At 34.7% G+C, this 12,319-nt stretch overlaps 1 protein-coding gene across 1 annotated transcript in view; it reads left to right on the top strand.

The window, feature by feature from the left end:
• LOC106667081 (NF-kappa-B inhibitor cactus) overlaps window positions 1-12,319 on the top strand; it is a 45,286-nt gene that overhangs the window by 7,579 nt on the left and 25,388 nt on the right. The window lies entirely within an intron of this gene.

The following is a 12,319-nucleotide window of genomic DNA, read 5'->3' as shown; positions in this document are numbered from 1 at the left end:
CATTTTATTCTAGAGGATGACATTTCTTGGACAGAAAAATTCGTTGAATTAATTCAGGAAAGGCCGGCAATTTATAATAAAAGTTTGCCCGAACATACTAACAGGCAGCAAATACAGAAGTACTGGACAGAAATTTTTGCCTTTTGCATTTTTTCCTTCTTCTTTCAAGGGCACAAAACGCAGCCAATTTTCTGAAGTCCATCTCGCAACTACTAATTCCATCCCCATGTGTGCCCACACGTAGCAACCAAACTTTTTAGTTGCTCTTTAGTAGCTGTAGTATGGCCAAAAACATGCAACTTTGATTAAACAGTTGCTCAATTGAAAATTGGAAGTGTGCCCCAGGCCTATGTTACGTCTACGCTACAGAGGCAGTTTCCTAGAAAATGTCTCAGGAGTTAGGCGACATGAGTTTTTCTCTGTCATTGTTATTATTAATTAAAAATAGAAATAAAATATATCAAAGAAGATAGTGGGTACTGAATCCCGTTTCGATGGGACTTAAAATCTTGTATCACGTAGATCTGCAATACACTCCAGATAAAGGGGATTCAAAGAAAATTCAACCCCGCTACAATGACGCGCAACTTTGAGTCAAAGTTTGTACTAGGCTTTAGATTATCACTCCCTTGAATTGACATCCAATGACATGCGATGAGGTGATTAAAAATATATAATGACGTAGAATATCATTCCCTGACGTGACATCCAATGACATGAGATGAAATACTTAAAATATTTTTAATGACTTAGATTATCGTTCATTTGACGTGACATCCAATGACAAGAGATGAGATGCTTAAAAAATATGTAATGACTTACATTATCATTCCCTTGACGTGACATTCAATGACATCAAGAATATGAAATACCTCCTAGACAGTTCCTACTCACAGTAAGTTACTCTGAGTAGGAACTATCTTTTTTAAAAGGGATTGAACACCGCACTCACTCCATCATTCACCATTTCTATAGCTCCTAGATGTAATCCGATAGCATGTATTGACTTTTTAGATACCTCAAAAATATTTGATCACTTACATTACAACATTGCTTGGCGTGACATCCGGTGTCGTACAATGCGAGATGAACTGCTTAAAAGTGACATTCAATGACTTGAGATGATGCTTAAAAATATGTAATGACTTAGATTATCATTCCCTTGACGTGACATCCAATGACAAGAGATTAAAAGATTTGTAATGACTAAAATAATCGTTCCCCTGAGTTGGCATTCAATGACATCAAGATATGAAATGGCTCCTTTCTTTAGATGTAATCGATAACTTGAGTTGACTTTTTGGTTACCTCAAAAATATGTTGGCATACTACATCCCTTGATGTGACATCCAATGGCATCAATAACCTGAGATGTCATGGAATGCTTTGGGAGATGCTTCAAATCAAGAAATGACTTACATGCTGTATACATTAACGTGACATCCAATGACGTCAATAATCTGAGTTGTCGTTCAATGCTTTAGGAGATGCTTCAAATCAAGAGATGTCTTACATTACTATGTATTCTAACGTGACATCCAATGGCATTAATAATCTGACATGATTTTCTAATTTTGTAAAAAATGTGCTGACTTGCTTCGCCATCATGTTATGACTCATGAATCCACTTGCATAAAAAACAGGAGATGTCCTTCAATTTGGTCAAAATCATATGATGACTTACAGCATTACCAACTCTTGACATGACACAATGGAACATTTTTTTGGTTATGATATCTAATTAGTTACTATGATTATTAGATAAAGTTATGTTCGTGACATTAAATAAAACAATAAATAATAATGGAATACAACATTTCAAAAGGTTAGCCTATAATCAATTATAATCTTTGACAATATTTTTGTTTGGTTTTGTAATGTCATCTCGTTTGTTATGTTTATTGTGTTCTTTCTTATACGGCGATGATCATTTCTTTAACAAGAGATATATTTTTAAAAAAAATTATTGACACTTATTTTGTCGCAGGTTCTCATGCCAGCAGACAGGCAAGCAGAAAAACACAAATCGTTTGATTTCGTGCGAGACACAGATCTTTTTTTATTATTTCGATTAATTATGTGTCTAGAAACTGTCGTTCTATTTTATTTAAGATGTGCCGAAAGTCTCTGGCAGTTTGATGAGGTTTTCTTTTACAGCTTCCTAAGATCATCAATTGATGCTGAATCGCTTCCGCGGGGTGGCTTTCGTAGGTCGTTTCTCCAGATGAAAACTGTTCAAACCTATGACCTATTCGTTCTTTCACCAGAACGTCCTTCGTCAAAAAATATAATATTCCGTGCAGCTTAGACGGCAGGAGGTTTGATCTCATAAAAAATATTCTAAAATCACAAAGTAAGGAAACTGCATGGATGTGATGATAGAGTGTTTATCACATAATGATAAACACTCAACAATATATTGCTGGGAATCAACATATCCTCTTAATGGTGTTATAATAAAAACAACCATTACGGACAGCACAAATTTTGTTTTATAACAAAGGTAATGAGAATCATAAAATATGTTCACAAACATACGCATCAAATTTGACACTGTCTTATTTGAATGTGTTTTTGATACCTTTTATAAAAAAATAATAATAATTGCAACTACGCGGTCATGTAAGCTATCTTTTTTTTGGACGTATTTCCCAATCATTAAGCCGCGTAATAGAGAACTGAACGTTTAAAACATCTAGTTGAAGGTTAAAACACAAATTTACACACACGACGATACATAAAACATGAACGACAGCCAAGAGAAAATTATTAAAAATCAAAAATAGTCAACGTTGTAGAAATAACTAGATAGATAGAGATGGAGATAGATAGAAAGAGAGATAGAGAGGGAGTGAGAGAGAAAGATAGAGAAACAGATACATAGTCAAGCATTGGTAGGTAGATAGAGAGAGAGAGACAGACAAAGAGACAGAGAGAAAACCACGTACATAGAAAGATATATGTAGATAGATAGATAGATAGAGTGAGTGAGTGAGTGAGTGAGTGAGTGAGTGAGTGAGTGAGTGAGTGAGTGAGTGAGTGAGTGAGTGAGTGAGTGAGTGAGTGAGTGAGTGAGGGAGGGAGTGAGTGAGTGAGTGAGGGAGGGAGTGAGGGAGTGAGGGAGTGAGAGAGAGAGAGAGAGAGAGAGAGAGAGAGAGAGAGAGAGAGAGAGAGAGAGAAAGCTATGCACCATGCTTGTTAATATTGCACAGGCATAAAGTGGATATAATTCCTTCAATATATAACACGGAGAATTGGAAAACAAATGTTTCGCTTATGCTAACTTTACAATACGAAAATAATAGACTTTGCAACAAAAAAAAGTAGCCTAAGTTGTCCACGTTAAATTACGTTTTATAAGGTTTCATGTATATGTAAAAACTCCAAAACAGTAGTCGTGTTTCTAAGCATAATTGTTATGGTAAAAAAGGACTTCAGTAGTACTAAACCCTCGTCAATATCGTAAAGCTATCCACTACACTCTAGCGACGGGTTATGTACGTTTTGCATATTTGAATTTGAAAAAAGTACAATTTATTCAAATTTTGAAAGTACCAGGTCAGCAGTTTTTGTTTTGGTGCTGGCTTTCTCTATTTCTCTTTATCTGACTTGACAATGGAGGCATCGTAGACTCTGTACAATGACGAAGTATGTCAGAGATAAACAATAGGGCTTTAAAAACAAAACAAAAAAGTCCTTTCGTGGGTAGGTTTGCTATTGTATCCAAAGCTTCTAAGCTATCTGAGAATAATACAATAATTCAAAAGGATAATTCTGTTGTAAATATACAGCCCCTGGTATGACGTCAATTCTGAAAGCTTAACGTGTGTTCTACATGGAAAATAATATATAACCATACTTGCGTGTATTTCTTGTAAAAAAGGTTTAATAATCATAAAATCTTGTGTGTAATTCAAGTAAGATTGTTGATTTTTTGCGCTTTTAATTGGTAAAACCGGATGTTCACTAATAAACAAAGCATCAATTTCTTTAAAATATACATATTGAATACATGTTCATTCAATACTTGAATTGTATTAGTGATATAGCTACAGCTAACAGCTATACATATGGCTATGCAGCTGGATAGATTACGGTATAAATAAATTAAATAAATAGAATAAATTTAAGTCAACTTCGTGATTAAATTGCCTTAAAGAAAAAATCATCCTGTAAGGGGTTTATGATTTTTTTTTCAAACGACAATGAAGAATGCGTCGAATATTTTAAATATACAAAAGCTGAACTTTACACTTTTTTTTAAATTGGCGTAATATTTTTACATTATGAGTTCGTTTTATGGGGAAAACCTTTAAATACGAGAAACCCACCTTAAGTTAACTAGAGAAATATTGACTAGCTGTCTCCAAAAATATAAACATATCGTAAAACTAGTCAATTGTGGAAAAAGCAAGAATACAAGAAAATCATTGTCTAGGGATAAAGAACGTGAAGTGATTTAGAAAATAAAGTTGAGAAACTATAGCTTTTGAACTTGTTCAATAAATCAAGTTGTTCTATTTTCTACTTTACAGAACAGACTTGACTTCACACAAATCAACATTGTGGATGGCGAAATGCTGAAACTTAAAAAACCAGCCCAAAGTTCAGCAGGGAATACTCTTGCTTGACGCCACGCAACGCCACGCGATGCAGCGTCACCCCACGACAATCCGATGTTCAATTGTCCATAATAATCTATTACACACGGGCTTAACGTGACGCACCGACACTCTACGCAACGAGTTGCAAACAAGATCCCCATTGTCCAGATTTTCCGTCGAGCAACGTCGGGTAGTTCAATCCAATATTTCCGAAAACCATAAAATCAAAAAATATACAGACGCCTGTTCATGAAATTGTACCAAAATCATGAAGGAAAATACACGTATTCTCAAAACCGTCATGATCAATAGACAAAATCGAAAGCTAAGGATGAAGTTGATTAGCGATATGAGCCAGATATATCTCTAGTGAGGATCACTTCATGAACCCTTGTTTTGCTGTTCACCATTTCATTCAAGCATATCACTGCTGCCATTTTTTCTATATCTATATTCGTCCTAAGATTACTGACTGGCAACTGTGAATTACACAGCGTGACTGTCGAGAGTGCTGTGCACACCTGATCAACATGTGATAAGGCGTCGGGCTAAATGAATCGATTACGACCAAAGTAGTTCTTCACCTCGCCGGAAAAAATATATCGGTTTCCTTGGCGAATATAAAAAATGCTTGAATGTTTAAGTTCACGTAATGTAATGTGCCTTATTTGAACAACTAGAATCGTCATTTCTTTTCTTTCTTAACTAGAAAAATAAAATTCTGTACTATTAAGGAAATCAATTTTTTTGTGTTACTGGGTTATTTTCAATTCCTAACTTTCTTTTCGGTCTTGAGGCCTATCTGAATTGGAGTAGGATAGCACGACTATAAAATCTGCCATGTAGATAATTATTACTTAATAATTTAAAAAGAATTTGCATATAGGCTGTACATATTAACCATGGATGTTGGGTTTTCGATTTTCCCCCGGCATTTTTTCCTTTTCCAATTACATCATCCTATCAATAATATTTAAATTTAATCCTTTTAATTGCTTATAGTTATACTTAGATTATAGTTTTATAACGTGTGCCACGTTGATCTTGCCACCAATTTTAATTTGTTGGATAATAACTTGCAAGTCAGACATTAGACTATTAATTAAAACAAGATAGCAAATCAGAAACAGAAGAATTTGAAGAACGAAGATCCAACAGAAATTATTAATACCATAATCGCCCCTGATCATCCTGTTCGTTTTAGTACTTCAATATCTTTAATGTTGGTAGGTATAATAGGTACAAAATATTTTTTCACACTAGAAACTTAGTTTTATATGGATATATTCGATAATAATTATGGAAAAAGAGACATTAAGGTAAAAAGTTCATGTTAAAAGGCTTAATTGAATTATTTCCATAAATGTATAATAATTGACTTCTACGATCACAAATTTTTTTTTCAAGTTAATTTTAAATAACAGTATGACACACGATTGATTTTTTGCTCGTTTCTTTTTAGAAGTGGCATTTCTGGAGTATACACTAATCTAGACATATGTAATCATAAACGTAACCTTGTAAAATATTTTATTCGTAATTTTTCAAATCTTCGTACAGAATATTCGTACTTTTGTGAAAGTTACCGAGCCCCAGTTTCGTCAAAAAGGAAAAAAGCTTCTATCCTGAAACCCCCCCTCCTCCCTTTGAAGAAACCGATGCAACTCCAGAGCACGGTCAAGGCCTCTCGTCGTTAAGCCCGGCTTACCGTACCTGCCACTTTATGACCCTATCATGAGCGCTCTCCTGATGCGGGGAAGTCCCTGGACCATTTGCTTTACCATGCCTGTACAGACTTAACTGTGGGAAAAACCAGCTTTTATTGCAAACCATCGTGCGACCCACATAAAAGTTTCGGCTACACCTCCGGTCAACAAACCGCAGAGGGTCGTTCCGTTCGAAATAACAATTATTCTTTTGCCAACGAATATTCTCGTTAAGATGATCAATGTACTAAAATGGGTAAATAATATTTTTTATTATTAACAGTATTAACACATACTGAAGTAAAATAAAGCTTGCAAAATTTATGTACAATTTATAAAAAATATAAGTAACAATAATATAATAAATTATATTATAAATGTTATTCACTGGCAGGCAAAAAATTCCACCCAATTGATTTTTTCATTTTTTCGATAAAAGAAAATTCTGCCCTTAATTTGTCTCATGTTGTTTTTACCAATAAATATTTGTTCATGCTATGTTTTAAATTGGGAATATCAATTAGGGGTAAAAACACTTAATACTTAATCCAAATCAAGGATAAAGGATTTTTCAAAGTTTACTTTATACGGAATTTAAAATGATTATTCAGTCTCATTTGAATTCTGAATAAATAGACTATTTCAAAGTTAGAAATGCCACTTAGTTGCGCGTAGTGTGGCACTTCTTGATGATGGACTTTCATCGGGTATGCGGCTATTGCCACCGGAGTCCCCTACAAAACTCTGCGAGACGCCGTTAGACGTTCTCAAGAAATTGGGTCCTACCATAAAAGGCCCGGTTCTGGACGCCCTAGGGTAACAGAACCACAGGATGAACTTTTTTTGACGTTGAGAATTTTACGATACCGGCACCTTACTTTGTTCAAACGATTCGTCAACTTCAGGAAGTTAGAGGTGTCCAAATTTCTGAAAGCAGTGCTCGAAGATTAAATCAGTATTGACTGATGGCTTTTCGCCCCGTAAGAGGATCAGAATTGACCAGAACACACATAGTTTTCACGGCTCGCATTTGCTCAAGACCACAGCCATTGGTCTATCGACGATTGGTCGGCAGTACTTTTTACAGATGAGTGTAGATTTTGCTCTATGATCTCCAGATGGGCGTGAAAGAGTGTGGAGAAGGCGAAACGAAAGGTACGAAGCTTGTAATTTTTCATAGAGCCTTTTCAACATAGATCAGGGATGGTGTGGGCGGGTATTTCAATAGGGAGACGCACAGAATTGGTGTTGTTCGTGGAGGGTATTTGACGGTCACTCGCTATGTGGATATAATTTTGGAACATCATGCGTTGTTGCCTATCCTCCATGAAATCAGCAACAATCCTATTCTAATGGATGGTAATGCACGTCCACATGTAGCTGGAATAGCATAACCTCCTGTACCTTCAACAGCATAACATCAGTGTGTCTTGCCAAGCCAGCCCGTTCGCCAGACTTGAACCCCATCGAACATTTATGGGATAACCTCAAAAGCACGTCAATCACTTCCTGTTACACTTCACGATCTTCATAGGACTCTTCGTGAAGAATGGGCTAACTTCTAGCAAAGAGACTTTTCCAGACTGGTAGAAAGTATGACGAGGCCCTTCGAGGTGTAATTAAGGCAAGAGAGGAACTACGCGATATTGAAATGATAATTAAAAATATAATTAAAACAAATTTTATCTCTCCGTCTTTTTTCCTGCTATTTACCTTTTTTTTACATTTTTAGACAAAAACTCAATTATTAAACGTTAAAAAACGCGAAACTTTGATTAATATATAAAACTATATACAAATCAAGTTATATTACAAGTGGGTGGAATTTTTTTGCCTGTCAGTGTATATAGTTTTCATAACTAAGGATTTTTAACGAAAAATCCTATGTGGACTCCAGATCTCTTTTATGTGTATATATTTTTTTCATAAATTGTACGTAAATTTTGCTAATTTTATTGAAGTACATAGTAATACTGTTAATAATCAAAAATGATTATTTGAAGATCGTGAGATGCGGTCTGATGTGACTTATATTTAGAAAAACAGTTTCTTTATCGATCTATACAAAAAACAAACACTTTGATTGAGTCTAAAATTTCTAGCATTGAATAAATTCATTTTTTTCACATCCTACATGTATTTCTATAACTTAAACAATGTTTATAAATCCCAGGCCCTGAAGATGATCTTAATAAAGATCGAAACGTTGGCACGATAAAGAAAATGTTTTTCTAAAACCTACATCACACCAGACCGCATCTCACGACCTCCAAATAATCGTAACTAACCGTCACTAAACACCACACATAATCAAAAATGGTTACCCATTGTAGTGCCCTGCGGAAAGCGAAATTTATACCCCAAAACTTGGCAAACTTATAAAAGTTTTGTTCATTGGACCACATCCTAGATCCGCATCTACAATTAACAAATTCTGTCGATTCCGTACTGAATGCACTTAGATTTCTGTTGAAGAATTGACGGATGTTTGATATCATTCACTGTAAATTCATTTCTTACTTTAAATATGGTCATTATTGTTAGAAATAATTGAGTCAATTCACTTTGTGGAAGGATTAAACGCACATGCAAAAACAATAGTTACATTTACAATGTACAAATACGCGAAATCCGGTTAGATGTTAAAACCAGTTTTTGAGGAGAACCAGCCTTTCCAAATAATAAAAATATGTCTTAATTGTTGGCCTTCAAAATTGTAAAAAAAACTTTGTTGGAGTTTCAAGTTTCAAAGATCTTAGAAGATTAGAAGGGTAAATTCCGCGAAAGATCGACGAAGAAACTGAATGTTTTATTTCAAATTGGGCTTATCCCAGATTTTTAATATAAAATTACGCTGATATTAATATTATATCCGCGATCAAACAAATTTCTCATAAAATGTAGATGTTTAATAGAAAATGGATAATCTTTTGGCTTTCGGCAATTACTTCTAAAACACTGATAAAAAAAAACGAAAACTGGTTTATTGATTACAATTCAAGCCTTAAATAATGTGGAACAAAAATTGTCATGTTATTCGTGTGAAATTATATGTAAAAAAAAAGATCAGGGATGAGACCCATCAGAAGGAAATACTAAATTGTAGGAATATATTTTTCAAACATGTCTGTTTATTTTTTAATAGGTGTTCATATTTATAAAATATACGAAATAATATATCGTGATTACAGTTTTATTACTTTTTTCATATCGGGAAACGACGATCTCTGGGCCCGCCACATAACGGGGTGGGTGAACTGATGTACAGGCAGTAAGGTCAGTGACAACCCTTGGGGGTGAAAGTACGAATAATTGCCTGGCTGATTTTTGTCAGTTTCAGCATTTTGCCATCTTCATTGTTCAGTTTGGTTGGCACGTCTATTATGTGGGGCACATCAAGCAACCTTTCTGTAGATAAGCGGCACCTGTGCGGGCTGAGGTCATTATTACAAATCGTTATTTGTTTAAAAGTTCTAACTACGATCTTTCGAAACGTTCTTAATGAAACGATCGACCAATTTTCTAAATTGAGCCAACATTCAATTCAGAATAATCGGACACTGTACTCATTTTGAACGGTGTCGTTTTACTGATGTCGGGCATAGTAACGATTTTTTCGTACTTAGAAATTTTCGGAATACATAAATATTCCATCGAAAACCGTTACTAGGGCATATCTATTTAATGTTTACAAGGGAAAGTATCCTAATCCAGGAGAAACGGTCGGAAATCCCTGATGTTAGTGTTCCTAACCAAAATTTTCAACGAATTAAACTCAGTGGGACTTCCTCGTTAGAAAACTTTCACATTCGATGTAAATACGTCTTTTGTCTTGACTTAATGCAGCTCGTGGCGATTTAATGCCGGTTTCAATATTCATTGACGAAATATTTATAATTAGTGTCCCTTGTCTAATGGCTCGCGTCGGAATTTTATGTTAAAAGCGAAACTTCCACTTTCTCTTAATACACAAATTGGTAAATCAAGGATTCGTCAGGGTAATAAAAGTCGTTTAGTAAAATAAAACTCCAATAGAAATTATTGGAGGTGGGGTGAGTATGGCAATTCACTTTTTGGAAAAGGTAGACGTACACACAGATGTTTTAGGCAGAACAGCTGCCTGAAACTTCTATGAGAAGAACTATCTTTTCCAAAAATTATATAAAACTCTTACTTAAAAAATAGTGATTTTATCTACGATGTAACATGCCATCATTTGCATAAATGGAAAAATTACAGTTTTTCCAGGAAAATCTGCCTTATCATGTTTGTAGCTAAAACTATTAGATTATATAAATTAGTTTAAATTGCAGTAACATAGTCAACATAATAATCCGAAATATGGCAGTCTTTCTGAATATTATAATTAAAAATTGCCATATTTCTTGTTTAGGCCCCGAGGGTGATGTACCTGTAGTTGGGTCGTGTTCGATGGTCCCGGTCGGCCTAGTTTCGCTCGTTCGGTCTGTCATTAGGGGTAATCGTACTTGAAGAAATAGTCTCCACAGAGAAATGTGAAAGGTATTTTTGTTAAAGAAATCCATTTTTCCTCGGATGTGTCTATGTATTAACAATTAACCTGCAAAGATTAATGTTTCCGGGGATTACGCTCCTAGTGGAATTTTTGAACGAACTACGAACTTGCATTGTCGTGAAAGAGTACGACTTTTTGAACTATATTCAATTACGCAACCCGATTTGTGTCCAAATCGTTAATTGAAATGACCTTTTTAAATAGATTTCGTGGAAAAAAAACTTCCCTGCGTTCTTCGGTTTAACCCAGGAGATAATGGAGGTTCATTTGGCTTTCCCATCTGCGTATTGATATCTATTTGAAATCCAATGACAGCAGATATGTCTCTTAACGACTCTGGGCACTGAGATATCGAGAAGACATACTCAAGGTTCTGTAAATGGAAAACTAAATATGCTCGTGATAAGGCAGACTCGGTTATCTCCTGAGTGGTTGGACTTGGACTTTCCATGGTAAAAAATCTCTCTAAACAGGCAAGCCCACAGTCCCATCTCAGCAAAGAGAAAACAACTAATCAATCTGAAATCAGTTGTTTACCGAAAACAATTTGTTTACAAACAAACTAAATTAAACAGAAAATAATCACGTCAGCGGAAAATTAGAGGGTAAGGAAAAATCCGATATTTAATTATTTAGTCTGTCATTCTGATTTTTCTTAGGCGAGTAAGTTTTGTTTCAGACCATCCCCTATCCTATTGAATGATTCAAAACAAACCAGACATTTCTGATTGAATAAAACCGTAAAAATTAACGCGAGTCATAATATATTCAAATTATCCCTCTACAATTATTACCATCTGTATGATAAATATTAAACTTGTCTGAATTCATCAAATTAAAAGATTTTCGAACGATGACATAAACCATTATAGATCCGGTATATATTATACCGGTTACATCACTTGCTGAAAATGCTCGTTAGCCAGTGTGGCAAGATGATTCACATCTGCTAGTTGTTGTTTTTTTGTTGTTTTTTTTTTCAACTCCTCGCATCTCGATTAGTTTACGTGCACCAGACACACGGAAGCTCTCCTTTAATATCAACCTATTTTATCTTTTTAAGATGCATCGTAATAGGTGCTATTAGAACGACGATCTAAAATGTTAACAATTGAAATATGGTTTTGTATATTTTGAAAGTTAAACACACGATTGCGATATGTTTGTCGAAGTCTATCGCCTATCGCTTTGGTTTGTCTTAAAGCGTGTAGACATTTCGTCATATTCAGTATTGGGTATTTGTGTTATTTTAACTTCACTAACAAAAATAATGCACTGAAGATGAGGGAAAGCCTTGATCAAACACAAGCAGACTTGCCAGACCGAACTACACTGAGCGGCAAAAAAAGTGGCCACTCTTAATATTTTTAATTATCTCTTCGACAACCATCTATTGATTATCTTAAAACAATATGTTGTACGGTTTAAAACATTAGTGGTAAATAAAATACATATTTTATATATAAAAAAGTCTT

The sequence above is a fragment of the Cimex lectularius genome, unplaced genomic scaffold (assembly GCF_000648675.2).
Source record: "Cimex lectularius strain Harlan isolate CLEC.00 unplaced genomic scaffold, Clec_2.1 scaffold97, whole genome shotgun sequence".
Lineage (NCBI taxonomy): Eukaryota > Metazoa > Arthropoda > Insecta > Hemiptera > Cimicidae > Cimex > Cimex lectularius.
Note: the sequence above shows the minus strand (reverse complement) of the source record. Positions and strands in the feature narration are given on the sequence as shown.